This window comes from Triticum aestivum, chromosome 5A (assembly GCF_018294505.1).
Source record: "Triticum aestivum cultivar Chinese Spring chromosome 5A, IWGSC CS RefSeq v2.1, whole genome shotgun sequence".
Taxonomy (NCBI): Eukaryota; Viridiplantae; Streptophyta; class Magnoliopsida; order Poales; family Poaceae; genus Triticum; species Triticum aestivum.
In genome coordinates, this window is record NC_057806.1 from 331824441 (window position 1) to 331844554 (window position 20114).

General features: G+C 48.1%; 1 pseudogene; it reads right to left on the minus strand.

The window, feature by feature from the left end:
• Nucleotides 1–1553: 1553 nt before the first annotated feature.
• LOC123103219 (RNA polymerase I termination factor-like) lies at nucleotides 1554–5276 on the minus strand (annotated as a pseudogene).
• Between the last annotated feature and the right edge of the window lie 14838 nt (nucleotides 5277–20114).

Genomic DNA, 20114 nt, shown 5'->3' on the forward strand with positions numbered 1-20114 from the left:
CAGCCTCTCATGCGAGTGCTTCCAACGGTCAGTGCACAGTGTATTGTAATAATGTCGGGGAGAGGATCGTCACGTGTTCTGTGATGTTGACGGTCGTAAATGATCCACCAACTTTCTGGTGCAGCTGGTCCACCTCCCAAAAGAGCCTTCTGCTTCTGATCCTGGCACCCTGCTATACGCGCTGTCCTGTCCATAAAAATATTTGTGCGTATACCTTTAAAGTTTAAAGTGCTTGCAAGCACATATTCAGACGCATTTGATCAAAGTAATTTAGTTACGTATACTTGAAGAAAAATACTTAATTTGATGCAGCGTTTAGACTTATCATGTGTTCTAAACAAATTCATGATTCATACTATATTTGTCGAGTATTTCTTTGTTAAGAATGTGATACTCCCTCAGTAAACAAACGTAAGACATTTTTATTTGTTAAGAATGGAGGATGCGATGTTTGCATCAACGCAGGACAGGGGAAGGCATGACCGCAAGACGAAAATCCTCCCACGACAAAAGTCAACCGAGCAGTTACTCCCGAGTGAGCGAATAAGCGTGAGACCAAAGCAGCAGAGAAACGAAATTGATAATCAAGCTTTCTAGACCGGCGGTGGTCTTGCAAAACACGCTTGATTGGATTGGATTGGATTGGACGGACACACGGACGAACACTAACCTGGCGGTGCGGCCTAGGAGTACCTCGCTCTCACCTACCTACCTCGACCAGCTGGCTGTTGCAACGTACTCCCACCTGCAAACACGTTAACTAATCAACCTCCCCTTTTCTGGGTAAACATGATTAGGTCCCTCCACTGTGGCGGGATGGAGTGAGCTTCCAGCAGCACGTTTGTGTAACCAGAGAGATTAGAGAATCATTATGCATGCATCCCCAAATTCACAATGATATGTAAGGTCGTGTTTGGTTTGGGAACCAAGTGAAATGTTACCCGCAAAAGAAAGGAAAAAACTTAAGTGAAAAGAAATGTCATGATTCCAGTAGTGAACGATCAGTTAATTAGTGACATTTCTTAACTAGAGCAACGATAGACAGCAATGGTGTTATTATGCTGTTTTTCTTAACTACTCACGAGTTTTATTTTTACTTTATTTTTTGTGTGAAGGGGACTAACCACAAGTTGGTACTAAATTATTCGAGAGACAAGCGGCAAAGCGAAGACGACGGGTAATGCGAAAGAGACGCTTCATCAGATGGAGACGCTTATATAATAACTAGTTAATCGTCCTGGTAGGGACGGTGGATGCTGGTAAAGCAAAGGGAGAGATTTGCTTCGCTTGCAACGCGACCATGCATGTGATGAGATCAATATAAAGCCTGCAGAAATGGGATACATATATATACTATTGCAGCAAAATTGCAGGGGCTCCTTTTAATCGTGGTTGTGATCTCGCTGTCTGTCTGGGTTGTTCGATCACTCTCTAATTTCTTTCGGGAGTAATCTGGTAGTAGTCCGTAGGGGGTTGGGTGCACCAACGGCAAGCATGATTGGTTAGGGAAACCCCTTAATTTCAACAAGAAATCGATATTGTTAAGCATCCGCATCGTACGACACTAATAACTTGTATATTACGACCACCTCGATCTCTGCATTTAGAATTTCGTGTCAACCACAACCAGAAAGAGATGCGTGTGTGCAAGAAAGAAGGGGAAAAGCTAGTTAGAGATACAGTCGAAACGCTACCACGATCGTTTCGGACTTGGTTGGTATATGTGAATCCAATGCTGTAATTTATAGAGAAAAATATAGCTAGCAAAAAACGGTCCAAGGACAGGAGCCGGCCGCCCTCCATTTGTCCGCCCGGGCAACCACATCCATCATATCCCAGGAAAACTAGTATGTCTTTTTGACTGCAAACATGCTTGGTTCCAACAAAGTTCCAGCTTACTCTACCTGTCCAAGATGGGCAGCACCTTATGAAACATGCGCAGGCTTCAGGTTCAGATCAGCACTCACTTCCTAGCTTGTTCCGATGTTCCCTCACTGTCCGCACTCTCTTCCCCTACCAGCTTTCAGCAATCCTTCCACTCTGCAATGCACACCAACTCACAATATCATTCTACAACTGTTCAAATCACATGGAAATGTACACAAAGAAAGCCTGGCATAAAACTAGCAGATAGAGATTGATCATCACAAGAAGGCTAAGCAAAGTATTCACATTGAATCTGGATACAGCATGGTATTCTATCAGTTTGTTTGAACTAGCTCCTTGTTTCGCACAGCAGTGAAATCATATAAAACAGTAATCAAGTATAAGATCCCAATTAAATGCAACAAGAGTGCTTTGATCAAGAGGACACGATGCAAAATCCATGGTGTGGCGGTGCCTTCGGTCGTTTCCACTATATGAGCCTTAATAATGATAATATAATTGGACAAGAGAGCATTGTGGAGAGCGGTCATATTCCTCTAGAACCAAAGAACATGATAGTACAAAATTTCCCACACACAGCAGTAGACTGCATCATTGCAAGTATATATGTTTACTCTAAAAAGATGATTGCAACTTGCAATTAGATATACTAATTTAAAAGCTATGGCAAATTTCCACTGTTCACAGTCGAGTAGTTTAGCTAACAAGAGTAAGGCCCTCATAAAATTACTTGTGAGATGCATCTGTTGCAGGCAACACCATTGTAGAACAGGTAGATGGAAGATTGGAACTCTCATGGTACAGACTGATGCGTGGCAAGCTTGGTAGGTACAGTCGTGTCTTCGACATCGCGGCCAGGAATGTAACAGATTGTTCGCGGGGGTTGAGTCACTGTTGCCATCGCCACTGCTGTCATAACCAGAGGAGAGCGAATGATCTAGGAGCTAGAGTACTAGGTGTGAATGTGGTTGAGATGGAGTGAGGAGATAAAACAGCAAGATGAAGTTCCCTTTTTATTTGGCAAAAACTAAGTACTGTGGACATTTCAGCATCTCACAAATCCCACAAGCCAGACATATTACAGGCTACAACACATGACTACGTGGTTGAGATGGAATGAGATAAAACAGCAAGATGAGTAGTTTACTTGCGAGATGCATCTGTTGCTGTTGCAGGCAACACCATTGTACAACAGGTAGATGGAAGATTGGAACTCTCATGATACAGACTGATGCGTGGCAAGCTTGGTAGGTGCAGTTGTGTCTTCGACATCACTGTCAGGCATGGAACATATTGTTCGCAGGGGTTAAGTCACAGTTGCCATCACCACTGCTGTTGTAACCAGAGGAGAGCGAGGGATCTGGGAGTTAGAGCACTAGGTGTGAATGTGGTTGAGATGGAGCGAGGAGATAAAACAGCAAGAAGTTTCCATTTTTTGGCAGAAACCAAGTACTGTGGACATTTCAGCATCTCACAAATCCCACAAGCCAGACATATTACAGGCTACAACACATGACGACAGGCGAAATGCAACAACGAACATGCCGTTCCTCTATTAAGACATACAAAAGCTTGCTGGGTGACAACTCCTAATTTTCTGATTCCCTGTAGTCAATCATTTCTGGGCAGTAACGCTTCGACAGCACTTCCACTTGTTCGATGAAAGTCTTCTGTCTGTGGCTACCAATGCCACGGACCATCTGGTTCCATCTTTGACGACAAACCTCCCCTGATCTGTGACCGAGAAGGCTCTCCCAATCAACATCTTCAATGCAAACAGCATCAACCTTTTGAAGCGCTTCCACCAGTCGATAATCATCAATATCCGCCCATACTCCTTGCTTAACCAGTGGAGATGCTAATGTGACATACCACTTCAGGCAGCAATTCTTGTGATTACGGCTGGTCAATTTGTCACTGATGGCCTCCCAGGAAATGTTATCTCTTAGCTTACGATGCCCAGGATTTTTCTCCTGATGGGCTTTCAGACGCAGGTCAAGATTCACCAAATCAAACAAGTTTTGGTGCTCATCCTGGGTCCATCTCCCCTTTTTCAAGTTCTTAGGCTTTATTCTTCTCCAAGTATCTTTAACATGGATCTCACTCTTACCAAGTTCCTCTGACAATGCCTTCCAGTCCGTGCCATTTTTTTCGACAAACTGTCGTATCTTGTGATATTCTTCCTGTGTCCATTTACGCTCATCACTTCTAGTGAGTAATATACGTGCCCGCTTGTAAATTGCCTCGTGGGGTCTATGGGGTAACGATTTCCCTATATCACTCCAACAACCCTTCAGCTCTGGGTATTTTCTACAGCGACGAATCATCTCTAAGCCTTCCTCTCCCAGCTGCTTCATCTCTGCATAATCCCTCATCGCTTCCATGAGGGTGGCTTCTTCTTCTAGGGTAAACCGCTGTCCATGTACAAGTTCAGACCCACCACTGCTTCCACCCTCTTCATCATCACGACCTTCGATGCTAAAAACCACCACTGAATCTGCAAACGTCACCCGCCTACCCTTGTTCTTTGATCGAGCTGCCTTTTCTTTCTCCCTTTTCCCTCCTTCAATCCCTTCCTTTCTCTTCTTTTTCTTCTTATCACCCTTACCATCTGCGTTAGCTTTCTTTATCACTTCCATTTCCTATCTTACTGGTACCTTTTTTAGTATTGTCGATCTGGCTGCTCTCTTTCAGCACAACAGAATTCTCCTTCTTTCGCTTATTATCTTCTCTTGCCATTGCCACAATTTGATCGGCACCAGAAATGTTTGCAGCAAGCTCGCCATCCTGACGCTTGCGCTTTCTCTTCTTGGACTTGCTACTAGACTGTCTTCCTTTAACCTTGATTCTCTCTGCATACACCTCCGACCCTAAATTTTCAACAGTCGTATCAAATGCCTGCATCTGCCCGGTCGTCTCAGCTGCTTTGTCTTTCTTTTTCTCCTTTTTCTTCCTGTATTTCTTAACTTTTTCTGCATCTGCCCGGTCGCCACGCTCCGAACAGGAATTTACCGCCGTCAAGCCCGACTTTTCGGCCTGCTCCTTACCAGCATTGGTATCAAACGTCTGCTTCTGCCGACCCAACCCAGCCTCTTTCTCTTCCTTCTTCTCCTTCCCTTTCTTCTTGTCTTTCTTCATGTCTTCTTTGCTCCCATCAGCTTCAGCGCGCTCCACCTTCTCGGCCTGCTCCACCAGGAGGTCGTAGCTGAGAGAGGGCAATGGCGAGACAGGCGAAGGTGGAGGACGGGGCGCGGCGCTTGCAGAGGCTAGGGTTAAGGGCTGAGGCGGCGGCGGCGGTGAAGGAGCGGCGGATGTGACGGGAGCTTTTCCCAGCCATGACTACCCAAACTCCTCTGCCACCACCTTTTTTGTGGCCCTGTTCGGTAAACGTTTTGTGGCCCATTTGGCTGGAGGATTAGAGTGGCCAGAGCCGCCGTGAGACGTTTTTTTTAGGAAGAAAGTAAGTATAGTTTTCCCCCTCAAATCCACATTGATGGATCAATAACCCCCTGAACTCAAATACCATATAATTTACCCTCTCAAATTATCAAAACCGGATAAATGAAGCCCCATAATGGTTTTGGGTCACATTGAAGCCGTTTTTGAGTGCTGACGAGAGTCAACACACATAAGCCCGAGGATTTTTTTTAGGGGCACCATAGCTTCGAGGGCTCCACGGAGAGCACGGCGCCACGGGATCGGCGCGACGTCGGTGAATTGGACGAGATGCGCGACAGTGTCAAGCGCGGCCACAACGCCTCCGGCGAGGAGCACGGCTTCGTGCCCAGTGTTAGATTGTATAGTTCCCGTATATGTGTACGTATGAGGTAACGTTGTACCCCTTCATTATATATATATATATATATATGATAGGCCACTTCTAAAGGGTTGTGTCGGTTCCCCCCAAACATATTGTCTTACATGGTATCACGCTAGGTTACGATCGTTTTCGCTAAAACCCTAATACCCGCACCACCGCCGCCACCGTCTTCACCGTTGCCGCTCCCGATCGCGCCGCCGCCACGTTTGATTCCACCACCGCGGGGTTCCTACCGGCCTCCCTCGCGGCGCTGCTGTCCCTCTGGCTGGACGCTGCCGCTGTGCCGGCCCCGCTCGGGACCCGGAGCATAGGCTCCTTCTTCTCGACTCCGCCGGCGCCCTCGTCCTTCGGGCGCGAGCTCGCAGTGCACACCGCGGCTGCGTCGTCTGCCTCCTCTCCTGCGGGTGCTATCCCGCTGCTACCGCCGGTGGCGCCCGAGTTCGCCTTGATGGCAGGGTTGTCGGCGTCGGGCCCGGCTGCGGCACCATCTTCCCCCGTGCCCTTTATTCCTCCGGCCGCGTCCTCGGTCACGCTGACGGCATCTATGGTGCCCTCATCCCAGGTCGTGTCCTCGACGGGATCGTCGCCGCCGCCGCCGTTTCACTTCGTCCATCTTATCACCATCAAGTTATCATCTGACAACTACATCTTCTGGCGGGCGCAGGTTCTTCCGCTCCTTGGGAGCCATTACATGCTTGGCTACGTCGACGGCTCTCTCCCTTGCCCCCCCCCCCCCCGCTGGTGGACAGCATGCACGGTCCGGTCTACAATCCGGCTCACCGTGTTTGGACGGGGCAGGACCAGGCGAACCTCTCCTCCATCCAGGGGTCGCTCTCTCTGGCTGTCGTCGGGCTTGTTGTCTTCGCCAAGACGTCTCATGAGGCCTGGACCATCCTTGAGCGCTCATTTGCGGCGCAGTCTCAGGCTCGTGTCTCTGCGCTCCGTCGTCAGCTTGGCGAGTGCGAGAACCTTGACTCCACGGCCACGGAGTTCTACAACAAGGTGAAGGGCCTTGCTGACACGTTGGCCTCCATTGGACAGCCGCTCACCGACTCCGAGTTCAACTCCTTCATCGTCAACGGGCTCGACGAGGAGTATGATGCTTTGGTTGAGATCATCAACGAGCGGGGCAACTCGACTCCCATGATGGCACATGAGTTCCACTCCCGTCTTCTCCTCACCGAGCAGCGTGTTGAGGCGCGCCGCTCCAAGCCAGTCACGGCTCCCTCTCCACGAACGCCGCCACTAAGGGTGGCCGTAGCTTGTCCAAGGGGCCGCCCCCGGCTTCGTCATCGTCGGCTCCCCCCGCGTCTGCAACCTTACCAGGGGCCGGTGGTCGACGCGTGTGTCAGTTGTGTGGCATTGAGGGGCATTGGTCCTCCAAGTATCACAAACGCTTTCAGCGGAGCTTCCTTGGTCTTGGAAATGACGGCAAGGATACACGCAACTTTGCCTGTCAGGTTGCCATGGTTGATCGTCCGGCGCCGCAGAAGCAACAAGGACACACTCAGTCCTACTCCATCGATCCTCACTTGTACATGGACTCTGGGGCGACGGAGCACCTGACGAGCAAGATGGGGAAGCTTCACACTCGTGAACCCTATCACGACTCCGACAAGATCCACATCGCCAATGGAGCAGGTATGCACATCTCTCATATTGGTCAAGCATCTCTTCTCACTAGACATGTGTAACGCCCCGAGACCGTTGTGTGAGGTGTCCTCCAGTTATTCGCTGTTGTTGCCTTGTCATTTGTTTGTGTGTCATGCATTTCATATCATGTCATCATGTGCGTCACATTTGCATACGTGTTCGTCTCATGCATCCGATCATTTTCCCAGTTGTCCGTTTTGCAATCCGGTGCTCCTATGTCCTCCGGCGCCCTCTTTTGCCTCTTTTCGTGTGTGGGTGTTAAACATTCTCGGATTGAACCGAGACTTGTCAAGCGGCCTTGGTACACCACCCGTAGACCGCCTGTCAAGTTTCGTGCCATTTGGAGTCCGTTTGATACTCCAACGGTTAACCGGGGTACCGTAAAAGCCTCGTGTGTGTTGCAGCCCAACACCCCTCCAAAGTGGCCCAAAACTCATCCAAACCCCCTCCATCCTCTCGGTCGTTCAATCACGATCGCATGGCCGAAAACCGCTCCTCATTTAGACTATCCTAACTCCCTCTACCTATAAATATGTGCTCCCTCCCAAATTCTCGCGCAGATAAACCCTAACCTTCGTCCACCTCGCGCCGCCGGACAAATTCGTCCGCGCCGGACATGTCCAGCCGCCACGTCGCTCCGACCAATGGGAGCGCAACACGTCACCCCGCCGCCGCTCCCCTCCACTCACAGCATGACACGTCGACACGCCCACGCCCCACTTCGTCGCGAAGCCCATCTCCGGCCGGCCCCGGGCCCGAGGAGGCCCGCGCCATGCCGCCTCGCCGGATCTTCGCCGGCGCCTTGCCGGAGTTCCCCGTCGCCGCCTCGGCTTCCGCGCCACCCGCTTCCACTCGCTGGAGCTTGCCGGACTCCGACGAGCCACGCCGCCCACGCTCCTCCACCCGTACCCCGCTGCCGGATCCGCCATGCCCCGTCGCCTTGCGCTGCTCCGCCAACCACCGCGCCATGCTCCGCCGCTCTGCCAGGCTTGCCGCCCGCCATGGACGAGCTCGCCATGCTCAGCCACTGGCCGAACCGCCTCCGCCAGCGCCCTGCCGGACCTTCTCCTGCCATCCTACGCCACCACGGGTCGCCGCCGGCCCCGCGCGCCGCCCCGCACCCTTCTCCGGCCGCCGCCTCCGCCGTGCCGTCTCCGGTCGCCCTCGCCGGAGCCGCCCTCGCCAGAGTCGGATCCGGTCGAATTCGTCCAGGTGGGACGAGATCCACCGGTCCCCAAACCAAACACGGTGCCCCGATCCTGGATCTCTTCGTCCCGCTTCCCTCCGTCCCGCGTTGACTTTTTGCGGAGGTAAAATTCCACCAAGTCCCGAGGATCTCAGTAACTTTATGCCCCTATTCATCGCATCATAACTTCATCACCGTTGCTCCGCTTCGTGCGTGGTGTATATCGAAATGTTCATCTATTTGTCCTCTTCATTTTGTTCCATTGTGCCATGCTCGTTTGAGTCCGTCTTGATGCCCAAATGGTTGATGCAAGAGTGATATATAATGTTAGTCCCTGTTTCTTATCAGATTATGATCATTTGTCATTTTTGCCATGATTAATGTGTGTTGCATATGGCTATGAGCTCTACATGTATTTTGTTATATGACATGCCATCTTTACAGGGGTGTATGCCATGTATTTTTGTGATCAATGTGGTGACTAGCACAAGCATGCAAAGTAGCTCTCGTGATGTTGCTGATTTCAGGGACTTAGAATTTCACTAAGTCCTTTTCCTGTTGTTATTTTTATGCCATGTATTCTTGTTGCTACAGAGTGATCCATGCCTCTTTTGAGCATGTTCAGTAAGGATGATTTTGACATATTGTTATGCTCTATCCATCCATGTCTTTGTTTGCAATTATGGAGTGCCCTAGCATGACTCAATCTTGCTCTACTTTTGCTATAAAATGTTCCTAGCAGATTGTTTACATGTTAATCAATTTTGCCAAGGTTGTTGTAGTTGATCCTTGCATGATATGAGATGGTTCTTGCCATGTTTAGCTTCTTTATCATGTCTTCTTGTTGGTTGTATTCTCATTTTGTCATGCAATGCTTTGTGGTGAGTGCATCGAGCTCGCAAACATGCCTTCGTAATTCTGTTTATGCCATGTCCAGTTTTCTGCTAAGTCTGAATCTGTTAACGAAACTTGCTATGTTCACATGGTTGCCATTGTATCTTTTGATCCTTTTTGGCTTATGGTCAGTAAGGGACTTTTGTTATATGCTTTGAGTACTTCCATGCCATGCCTTGTTTTGCCATGATATGTTCCTGTAGCACGTTGTTATCTTGCTCTAAACATTGCTTCCTGATATTAAATCCTGACATGTTATTTTCACTAAGTCTGTAAACCTGATATCTTTTGCACTTTTGCCATGCTTGTTTGAACCTGTTATTGTGTGATTTAGCCGTAGCTCAGTGTTCATCTTTTGTCAAGCATCTTGAGTGGATCACTGCCATGTGCTTTGTTGCTATGTTAGAGTGCAGTAGCTTATTTTTCTTGATGCATTTAGATGGCATCGTGCTGTTAATCGCAGGATCGTGCCATTATTGTTTTGCTTGCCATTTCCAAACCGTGCATCCGATTCCGGTGATCTTTATATAGATTTCGACCGAAATCATCTCATCTTTCCAGCGGCACTCTTGGTTTGCCAAGTTGAGGCCTGGTTCAATCTTTCCCTTCTGAATCACGCATATGCATTGCATATTACATCCCGCATATCATGCCATGTTTTGCATCATGTTGCTTGCGCATTGCACCGTGGTTGATTGTTGTTTCCTTTGCTTGTGTTCTTGCCTTGGGTAGAGCCGGGAGACGAGTTCGTGTTCAAGGAACCCGTTGAGTACGCTTACGAGGATCAAGCTTTCGTCTTCTCGGAGAACTTTGCAGGCAAGATGACCATACCCTCGAGATCACTTCTATCTTTGCTTGCTAGATGCTCGCTCTTTTGCTATGCCTATGCTGCGATACCTACCACTTGCTTTATCATGCCTTCCATATTGCCATGATCAGCCTCTAACCCACCTTGTCCTAGCAAATCGTTGTTTGGCTATGTTACCGCTTTGCTCAGCCCCTCTTATAGCGTTGCTAGTTGCAGATGAAGATGAAGATAGAGTTTGTTCCATGTCGGAACATGGATATTTTGTTGGGACATAACAATACATCTTATTTAATTAATGCATCTATATACTTGGTAAAGGGTGGAAGGCTCGGTCTTATGCCTAGTGTTTTGTTCCACTCTTGCCGCCCTAGTTTCCATCATACCGGTGTTATGTTCCTTGATTTTGCGTTCCTTACGCGGTTGGGTTATAATGGGAACCCCTTGACAGTTCGCCTTGAATAAAACTCCTCCAGCAAGGCCCAACCTTGGTTTTACCATTTGCACTAACAACCTATCACCTTCCCTTGGGTTCTGCAGACTCAAGGGTCATCTTTTATTTTAACCCCCCCCCCCAGGCCAGTGCTTGTCTAAGTGTTGGTCCGAAACAGAGCCACCTGCGGCGCCACCTCGGGGAAACTTGAGGGTTGGTTTTAGCTGTACATAGTGTTCATCCGGTGTTGCCCTGAAAACGAGATACGTGCAGCTCCTATCAGGATGCCGGCGCATCGGGCGGTCTTGCTGTACCATTGTCAAAATGTCTTGTAACCGAGATTCCGAGTCTGATCGGGTCTTCCTGGAAGAAGGAATATCCTTCGTTGACCGTGAGAGCTTGTGATGGGCTAAGTTGCGACACCCCTGCAGGGTTATGAACTTTCGAAAGTCGTGCCCGCGGTTATGGGCAGATGGGAATTTGTTAATGTCCGGTTGTAGATAACTTGACACTTAACTTAATTAAAATGCACCAACTGCGTGTGTAGTCGTGATGGTCTCTTCTCGGCGGGGTCCGGGAAGTGAACACGGTGTTGGAGTTATGCTTGAACATAAGTAGTCTAGGATCACTTCTTGATCATAGATTCTCGAACGTGCTTTGCCTTCTCTTCTCGCTCTCATTTGCGTATGTTAGCCACCATATATGCTAGTGCTTGCTGCAGCTCCACCTCATACCTTTTCCCTACCCATAAGCTTAAATAGTCTTGATCGCGAGGGTGTGAGATTGTTGAGTCCCCGTGACTCATAGATTACTTCCAAAACCAGTTTGCAGGTGCCGATGATACCGTGCAGGTGACTCAACCGAGCTCAAGGAGGAGCTCGATGAAGATCGTGTTCGTTGTGTTGTTTTCGTTTCCAATTGATTAGTAGTGGAGCCCAGTCGGGGCGATCGGGGATCTTTTGCATTAGGGGTTGTCTTTCTTTATTTGGTTCCGTAGTCGGACCTTGATTGTATCTGGATGATGTAATGCTATATTTATGTATTGTGTGAAGTGGCGATTGTAAGCCAACTCTTTATCCCTTTCATATTCAGTACATGGGATGTGTAAAGATTACCCCTCTTGCAACATGCCTACAATGCGGTTATGCCTCTAAGTCGTGCTCCGACACGTGGGAGATATAGCTGCATCGTGGGTGTTACAACATGCCAATAGGAGTCTTCAGCTCCGTAATGTTCTTAGAGTTCCATCTGTGACACGTAATCTTATTTCAGTTCCTAAACTCACACGTGATAATAATGTGCTTTGTGAATTTCATCCTTTTGATCTTTTTATTAAGGATCGGGGCACAAGGGACATTCTTCTTAGTGGGCGGCTGTGCCAGGGCCTCTACCGTCTGGAGCATCCTGGCGTCGCTTGCGTTTTCAGTGGAGTTCGGGTCTCTCCGTCACAGTGGCATGCTCGTCTTGATAATCCGGCCACACCTATTGTCCGTCATGTTTTGCATCGTCATGAGCTTCCTAACTTGTCTAGTAATAAAGATGTAGTAGTGTGTGATGCTTGTCAGCAGGGGAAGAGTCATCAACTTCCCTTTTCGGATTCCAGTCGTGAGGTGAAACATCCTTTAGAGCTTGTGTTTTCAGATATATGGGGTCCTGCTCAGACTTCTGTCAGTGGTCATAATTATTATATCGGTTTCGTTGATGCTTATAGTCGCTTTACCTGGCTTTATCTTATTAAACGTAAATCTGGTGTGTTTGACATTTTTGTTCAGTTTCAAAAACATGTTGAACGCCTTCTCAAGCATAAAATTGTTCATGTCTAGTCGGAACGGGGGGGGGGGGGGGGGGGGCGAGTATCGCAACCTCAACTCCTTCTTTCAGTCGCTTGGGATCGCTCACCGTTTCGCATGTCCACATACACATCAGCAAAATGGTTCAGTAGAATGTAAGCATCGTCACATTGTTGAAGCTGGTCTTACTCTTTTGGCCCATGCATCTGTTCCGTTTCGGTTTTGAAGTGATGCTTTCACCACTGCATGCTTTCTCATAAACCGTACTCCCACTCGTGTTTTGAACATGAAGACTCCCATTGAGATTCTCCTTAATGAACAACTTGATTATACCTTTTTCAAGGTTTTTGGGTGCGCCTTGTGACGCCCGGGTAATCAAGCTACAGTAACCCTCTGGTAATAATGCCATGTCACCACGATTACCGTTGTTAATCTCGTGTTAGTTCGAAACCGTTTCAAATTCAAATTCAAAATCTAGTCAAATGGTAAAAGTTTTGAAAAGTCAAATCTAAAATGTTCAAAGTGTAGCAAATAAATCATAGATGATTATGGTGGTGGATCCAAATTAACATACGATGTTTAAGTGCATTAGATAATAGGAACAGTCGCTGAAACAATAATTTAAACGTCTCTTAAATTATTAAATTATTAAAAACTACTTTTTATAACTACAAAAATAATTGTGGCAGTGGTATAAATACTATTAGTAATTTAGGTGCTAACTATATGTTTTACAAAACTAAAACAATTATGGTAATAAAATTAAAACAGAAAAAAAAGCACCCCCCCCCCGCTGGGCCTACCGGCCCAGCTAGCCAGCCGGCCGGCCCAGCCGGCCACTTCGCCTCTGGCCTACGAGGCCACCTCCCCCGAACCCTAACCCTCACCCGATCCCCACTTCCCCCCCCCACTCTCCCCTCACTCCCTTGATCCAAATCGGGATCGAGGCGACCACGCCCCCGACCCCGACGACATCGCCCCGATGCACGTCGCCGTCCTCGGTGCCCCCCCCCACCGGAGCACCACCCCCATCGCCCTGCTGCCTCGCCGTCCCGCTACCCCATCGGTCGCCCGCGACGCCGCCGCCGGTTCCCGTCGCCACCACGCCGGCGCCCCCAATCCGCCTGGACCTCGCCGGAACGCTCCCCCGCCGGACTGCCTCCCGCTCCCCGCGACGTCCCCGTCGACCTCCCCGAACCTCCCCGCGCCCGTTGCCTAGACCCCACGATCTCCGGTGAGGACCCCCGCTGCTACTCCCACTTGCCCCGCCTACGCGCCGCCCGCGTCGTCCCGTGCCCGAGCACGCGCCCTCCCCCCCTCCCCCGCTGCACCTCCGGCGGCCATCTGGCCCGCTGCCCTCCTCTACCGGCCCCCTGTGAGCCGTCGCCTCCCGCCTGCTCCCGCATGCTCTGACCGCCCCGCTCTCCTCCTCTCGCGCGCGGCCTTGCCGCGCTGAACGCCGTCTCCGCCTCCCGTGGCGCCGCCCTCCGTTCCCTTGGCCGGCGTCGTGGCCGCCGGCGGCCACGCCCGTGGCTGCCCCCCCTGCCTGTCGATCTGGGCGCTCGCCCAGTCGGGCGCCGACGCCCAGCGCCCGCACCCACGACAGCCGCAGCGCCGCAAACCCACTAGGCCCCCTGGGCCAATGACAAGGGGCCCCCACCCCCTGAATGAATTTATAAAAATAAAAATAAATAATTAATTAATTAGAGAAATAATTAACTTAATTAATTTTGTTTAATTAAACTAAATAACTAACTAGGCTAATTAAACATTAGTTGTCTAATTAACCGGTTAGTTAATTAGTATGACAGTGGGGCCCACCCCTAATTAATTCTGATTAGATTATATTAAATTTGGATAATTAACATGTGTCTCTGACCAGTGGGACCCACTGGTCAGGTTGACCAGTCAACTCTGTTGACTGCTGATGTCAGCATGACATCATGCTGATGTCATTAAATCATTTTCGAATTAATTAAATCCCAGAAATTAATAAAATCTTTAGCAAATCATATCTTTTAATCCGTAACTCGGATTAAAATATTTTAACATGAAAGTTGCTCAGAACGACGAGACGAACCCGGATACGCAGCCCGTTCGTCCGCCACGCACTCCTAACATATCAAACTCGCAACTTTCCCCCTCCGTCTCCTCTGCCCGAAAACGCGAAACATCGGGGATACTTTCCCGGTTGTTTCCCCCCTTCACCGGTATCACCTCATACCGCGTTAGAACACGTCTAGCTCTGCCTGTTATCCTATTATGCACTTGCTTGCTATGTATTTACTGTTTCTTCCCCCCTCTTCTCTTCGGTAGACCCCGTGACGATGCTGATGCCCCAGTTCGACTACGGAGTTGACGACCCCTCTCTCTTGCCAGAGCAACCAGGCAAGCCCCCCCTTTGATCACCAGATATCGCCTACTCTTTTCTCTATACTGCTTGCATTAGAGTAGTATAGCATGTTACTGCTTTCCGTTATTCCTATCCTGATGCATAGCCTGTCCTTGCTACTACTGTTGTTACCATTACCTGCTATCCTACTGCTTAGTATAGGATGCTAGTGTTCCATCAGTGGCCCTACACTCTTGTCCGTCTGCCATGCTATACTACTGGGCCGTGATCACTTCGGGAGGTGATCACGGGCATATACGATATACTTTACACAGTTACATTACATGTGATACTGTTCGGAGATGGGGGCTGAAGGGGCAGGTGGCTCCATCCCGGTAGAGGTGGGCCTGGGTTCCCGACGGCCCCCGACTGTTACTTTGTGGCGAAGCGGCAGGGCAGGTTGAGACCACCTAGGAGACAGGTGGGCCTGGCCCTGGTCGGCGTTCGCAAATATTTAACACGCTTAACGAGATCTTGGTATTTGATCTGAGTTGGCTACGAGCCTATACGCACTAACCATCTACGCGGGACTAGTCATGGGTATCCCGGCGTCGTGGTATCAGCCGAAGCCTTCTTGACGTCAGCGACTGAGTGGCGCGCGCCGGGTTGGACTGCGTTAACGCAACTTCCTTTGTAATGGAGGTTGCTAGGTCTGCTCACCGGCCGCGTACGCAACGTGCAGGTGTGCTAAGGGCGATGGGCCCAGACCCCTGTGCGCTTAGGTTTAGACCGGCGTGCTGACCTCTCTGTTGTGCCTAGGTGGGGCTGCGACGTGTTGATCTTCCGCGGCCGGGCATGACCCAGGAAAGTGTGTCCAGCCAAATGGGATCAAGCGTGTTGGGTAAGTTGGTGCACCCCTGCAGGGAAGTTAATCTATTCAAATAGCCGTGATCTTCGGTAACAGGACGACTTGGAGTTGTACCTTGACCTTATGACAACTAGAACCGGATACTTAATAAAACACACCCTTCCAAGTTCCACAGACAACCCGGTGATCGCTTTTCCACAGGGCGACGAGGGGAGGATCGCCGGGTAGGATTATGCTATGCGATGCTACTAGAGATGCTACTGCGATGCTACTGGAGATGCTACTTGGAGATGCTACTTGGAGGACTTCAAACTACTCTCTTCTACTTGCTGCAAGACGGAGGCTGCCAGAAGCGTAGTCTTCGACATGATTAGCTATCCCCCTCTTATTCTGGCATTCTGTAGTTCAGTCCATTGATATGGCCTCCTTACACATATACCCATGCATATGTAGTGTAGTTCCTTGCTTGCGAGTACTTTGGATGAGTACTCACGGTTGCTTTCTCCCCCCTTTTTCCCCCTTTCCTTTCTTTCTGGTTGTCGCAACCAGATGCTGGAGTCCAGGAGCCAGACGCCACCGTCGACGACGACCCCTACTACACCGGAGGTGCCTACTACTACGTGCAGCCCGCTGACGACGGCCAGGAGTAGTTAGGAGGATCCCAGGCAGGAGGCCTGCGCCTCTTTCGATCTGTATCCCAGTTTGTGCTAGCCTTCTTAAGGCAAACTTATTTAACTTATGTCTGTACTCAGATTTTGTTGCTTCCGCTGACTCGTCTATGATCGAGCTCTTGTATTCGAGCCCTCGAGGCCCCTGGCTTGTATTATGATGCTTGTATGACTTATTTTATTTGTAGAGTTGTGTTGTGATATCTTCCCGTGAGTCCCTGATCTTGATCGTACACATTTGCGTGCATGATTAGTGTACGACTGAATCGGGGGCGTCACAAGTTGGTATCAGAGCCGACTGCCTGTAGGAATCCCCCTTCCACACTCCTTGGCCGAAGTCGAGTCTAGACATTGCAAAAACTTTTACTAACATGGCTGTGTGCCTTATGGGCCCACGTCGCCATTGGGTGGTATTAGGATCTTTTACTCCTCGACCTTTACTCTGGGATTCTGAACTCTCTTCTATTCGGGTTAAACGATTTTTGCTAAAAATCTAACATTAGGATCTCGTTGTCACTTTCACCCCGGAGAGCCCCTAATTATTGATGATCGTCTGCTGCACCAGAAGACCCCGAAGATACTCTCCGCTGTTAACCCGAGAACTTGTGTTCATCGCGTTTGCAATTCCCCTTCCACCGTCAACCCTTATGGATAACTACTTGAAGTTATTCTTACATTCATCCCCAGTTGGTCTTGTTATTACAAGATACCCCGAAACACTCGTCGTTGTTTCGATAATCCTTTGAGCTTACTGCCTCGCTGTTCATTGACACCTGAATACCCCTCCGGTTAATTCTCGCACTTGTTGAGTATCCGCTCATCCCCCCAGTTGTTCATGTGTTACACAAAAGTCTTCGAAATACCACCCGATATTCCGAAAATCCTCAGCAATCTATTGCTCTGGAATTTCTTGTTTGCTTTCATTATGATTATACCCATAAGTATAGAAATCTTATTGACATTCCTTGTCATTATCATTTTGAGTCTGTTGACTCAATATGTTGCGAATACACGCAATCATCATTGATCCTTATAAATTACCTTTCTGGCGGAGCTTCCATTCTTTTAACTGGAATTGGTTCTCGACCAATCCAATTGTCGTTGATTGTACCCTAAGGCTATTCAACTTATCCATCCCTAATCAGAGCATTGCTTCTGATCCCTTGATTTGGAAATCATAATTCCTTTGCATTTGACAATTGAGTTAGTCAGTTGTTTCTATAATCTGATCTCCTTGCATTCTTCTTCCTCTAGTTGAGTACCGATACTCGTATCAGATCCTTTGTGGACCATCAAGTCCTTTGTTGGATTGTTATCCGACAGTGTCCTACACATTTGATCACCTTGTGAGTTCTTCCCCTGATACATAATGCCTTTGTTAAGTTGTATCCTCTGCTTGGCCAACCATGTTCTGCTTTCGGGCTTGTGTTAATTACTCTTGAAACTTGTGGTATATGTTTCTAAGAAGCCCCTATGGGCTGAACATATGCCTTCTCTAAACCGTGTGAACCCGAAAGTTTTCACGAGTCATACTCTTCTGGTGCTTCACCAGATAAAATTTCAACACTGCAACTTCATCGAACGTGAGAAGTGAATGAAAGGTTATGCATTGGAGAAGTGGGAGTCGACCTTGAACTTGTGTTCATGCCCATGGACACGATGTAGATCTTATCATTAAAGCTTCTCTTAAATGAATTATTCCTTTGGTATAAGTTCATCTTATATCTAGGATCTGGCCTTTTGCAATTGTGGTTCCGACCATGATTGTTCTTCTTTGATCTCATTTCTCGGACAAGTTAAAACAATTGTCTTCTATGGATCAATACACCAGTCCAACCTTTACTTTGATCTTGTGTCGAGTATTACACCCCTGGTATCTCGAGATTATCATGGAACTGCATAACCTTTATGAGTTCTTCATCAAGTGCTACCTTCCCACTGATTCCAATTTTTTGCGGGCTCTGAGTTATTGGACACTCAAAGACACCGATAACTGAACCGAGTCCGCTCTACGGTTCAACAACTCTTCAGTAAGCTTCTATAAGTACGAGTTTGTACCTGATCATGCCATTCCTAGCCTGTTTGGCTATATCATTGTCGTGACGATTCTAACTGTGCTACCTCGCCCTTATTCTCGGAGCACCAATTTTCAACGATGAACTAACCTTACATCGATCCTCATCGTCATATCATTTCGCCTTGAACAACAAGCTTGGTTTCGAGTTTGTGTCGTACCCTTGGTTCCAATAACCTTTCACTTCATCATTACTTGACTTGATGTCGTTACCGATCGATTACATCTTCATGATCTCTCGCGACAAAGGTGTCGTGATCATCAACATTCTGAGCTCATCCAGGATATCAATTGAATTCATGATGAGAAATACCATCCTTGCCCTTGATGAATTGTATTACCGTCGACCACTTTATTGCCCTCCCACCAACACAAGCTTGTTCATGTTTGGTGTTATACCTTGAGTTCCTTGCTATCCAGCAATTGTTCTTCTTTACCTTGGAGTATTACCATCCTTTATGTCAAGAATGTTCTAAGATTTGTTCCACCTCTTGAGAATTCTTGACATAGAAATACTTCTCACCATCACCATTCTTTCTTGGTCCTCGTGTTAATTCCAACAAGTGAACGGTGTTGTTTGGATTCTTTCCTTCTAGCAACCCTAATTTTTTGAAGTTAATGGTCGAAAGTTCATTCTTAGACTATTGACTATTGAATCACCATTCTGACATTGGTCGTGCAACCCAACCCATATTTCGGGTGCACCTTTCAACCAATGTTTAATTGTGTATGTTTTCCTCGAGCATACATCATTCTACCATTTGATCTAACAAATGTCATCTTCTTGTTCACTTTATCGTGGAAATCCATCCGTTTGGAATTCTCGATGAACTGTCGCTGAGCCCATCAGCCACCTTCTCATCCCCTCCTTGGTTTAATGATGAACTATTGCTTCAGAAACCCGCTCCCATAGTTCATTTCTCGAGGATCTTGCAATGTCATTTCGACGATTTGTGTTGCACCTTTTTCCTCTCGGACCCCCTGAGTCTGAGGTTTCATGACACCAATTGGATATGAATCTCGGTCAGATATGATGGTTGGGGACAACTTTCCAAGAGTTATGATGTTGATCCTTTGATGACCCGGTAACATGATGTCATGCCTAGCACCCCCCCCCGGCTGGAGGACCTATCATTATAGATACCTTTTTAGCAAGGTTGTCCATTCGTCCATGAGGAAATTGTAAGACCTATTTTATAATTCCTGATGGATCCATTGAGTATCTAAAGTCCGACCTTTGTTTGAATACCATGCCAGTGCTATCTCAAAAGTTTGTCTGTGGAACTTTGATTTTCAACAAGAACATTTGAAGCCCAATGCTAAATGTTTCCTGCTAAAATTATCCAAACACCGCTGTATGGGTAATGTCATGAAATTTCTCTCCCCTACCTAAAGAGTTTTCTACATTATATCCTGTCATGGATATCATGCTCTGCTTGTCCTTGGGAAGGATATACCCTTGAAATATGTGTTTAAACACATTTTCCTTTTCATTGTTCTGTTTAATCTGATAATCTTATTTTCCTTTCCATTTGTTGGATTAACCTTTCTTGAGGTCTATATAATCTAAGCAGTATTATTTTCCTGCTTATGTAAGCACCTCGTGGTACAAATCTGCCAGTAAGACCCTGTTACTGTTGTTGGTGACATTTCGGTAACCACCGATGGACGAGAACTTTGCCTATTGGTCCGCCTCGATGCAAC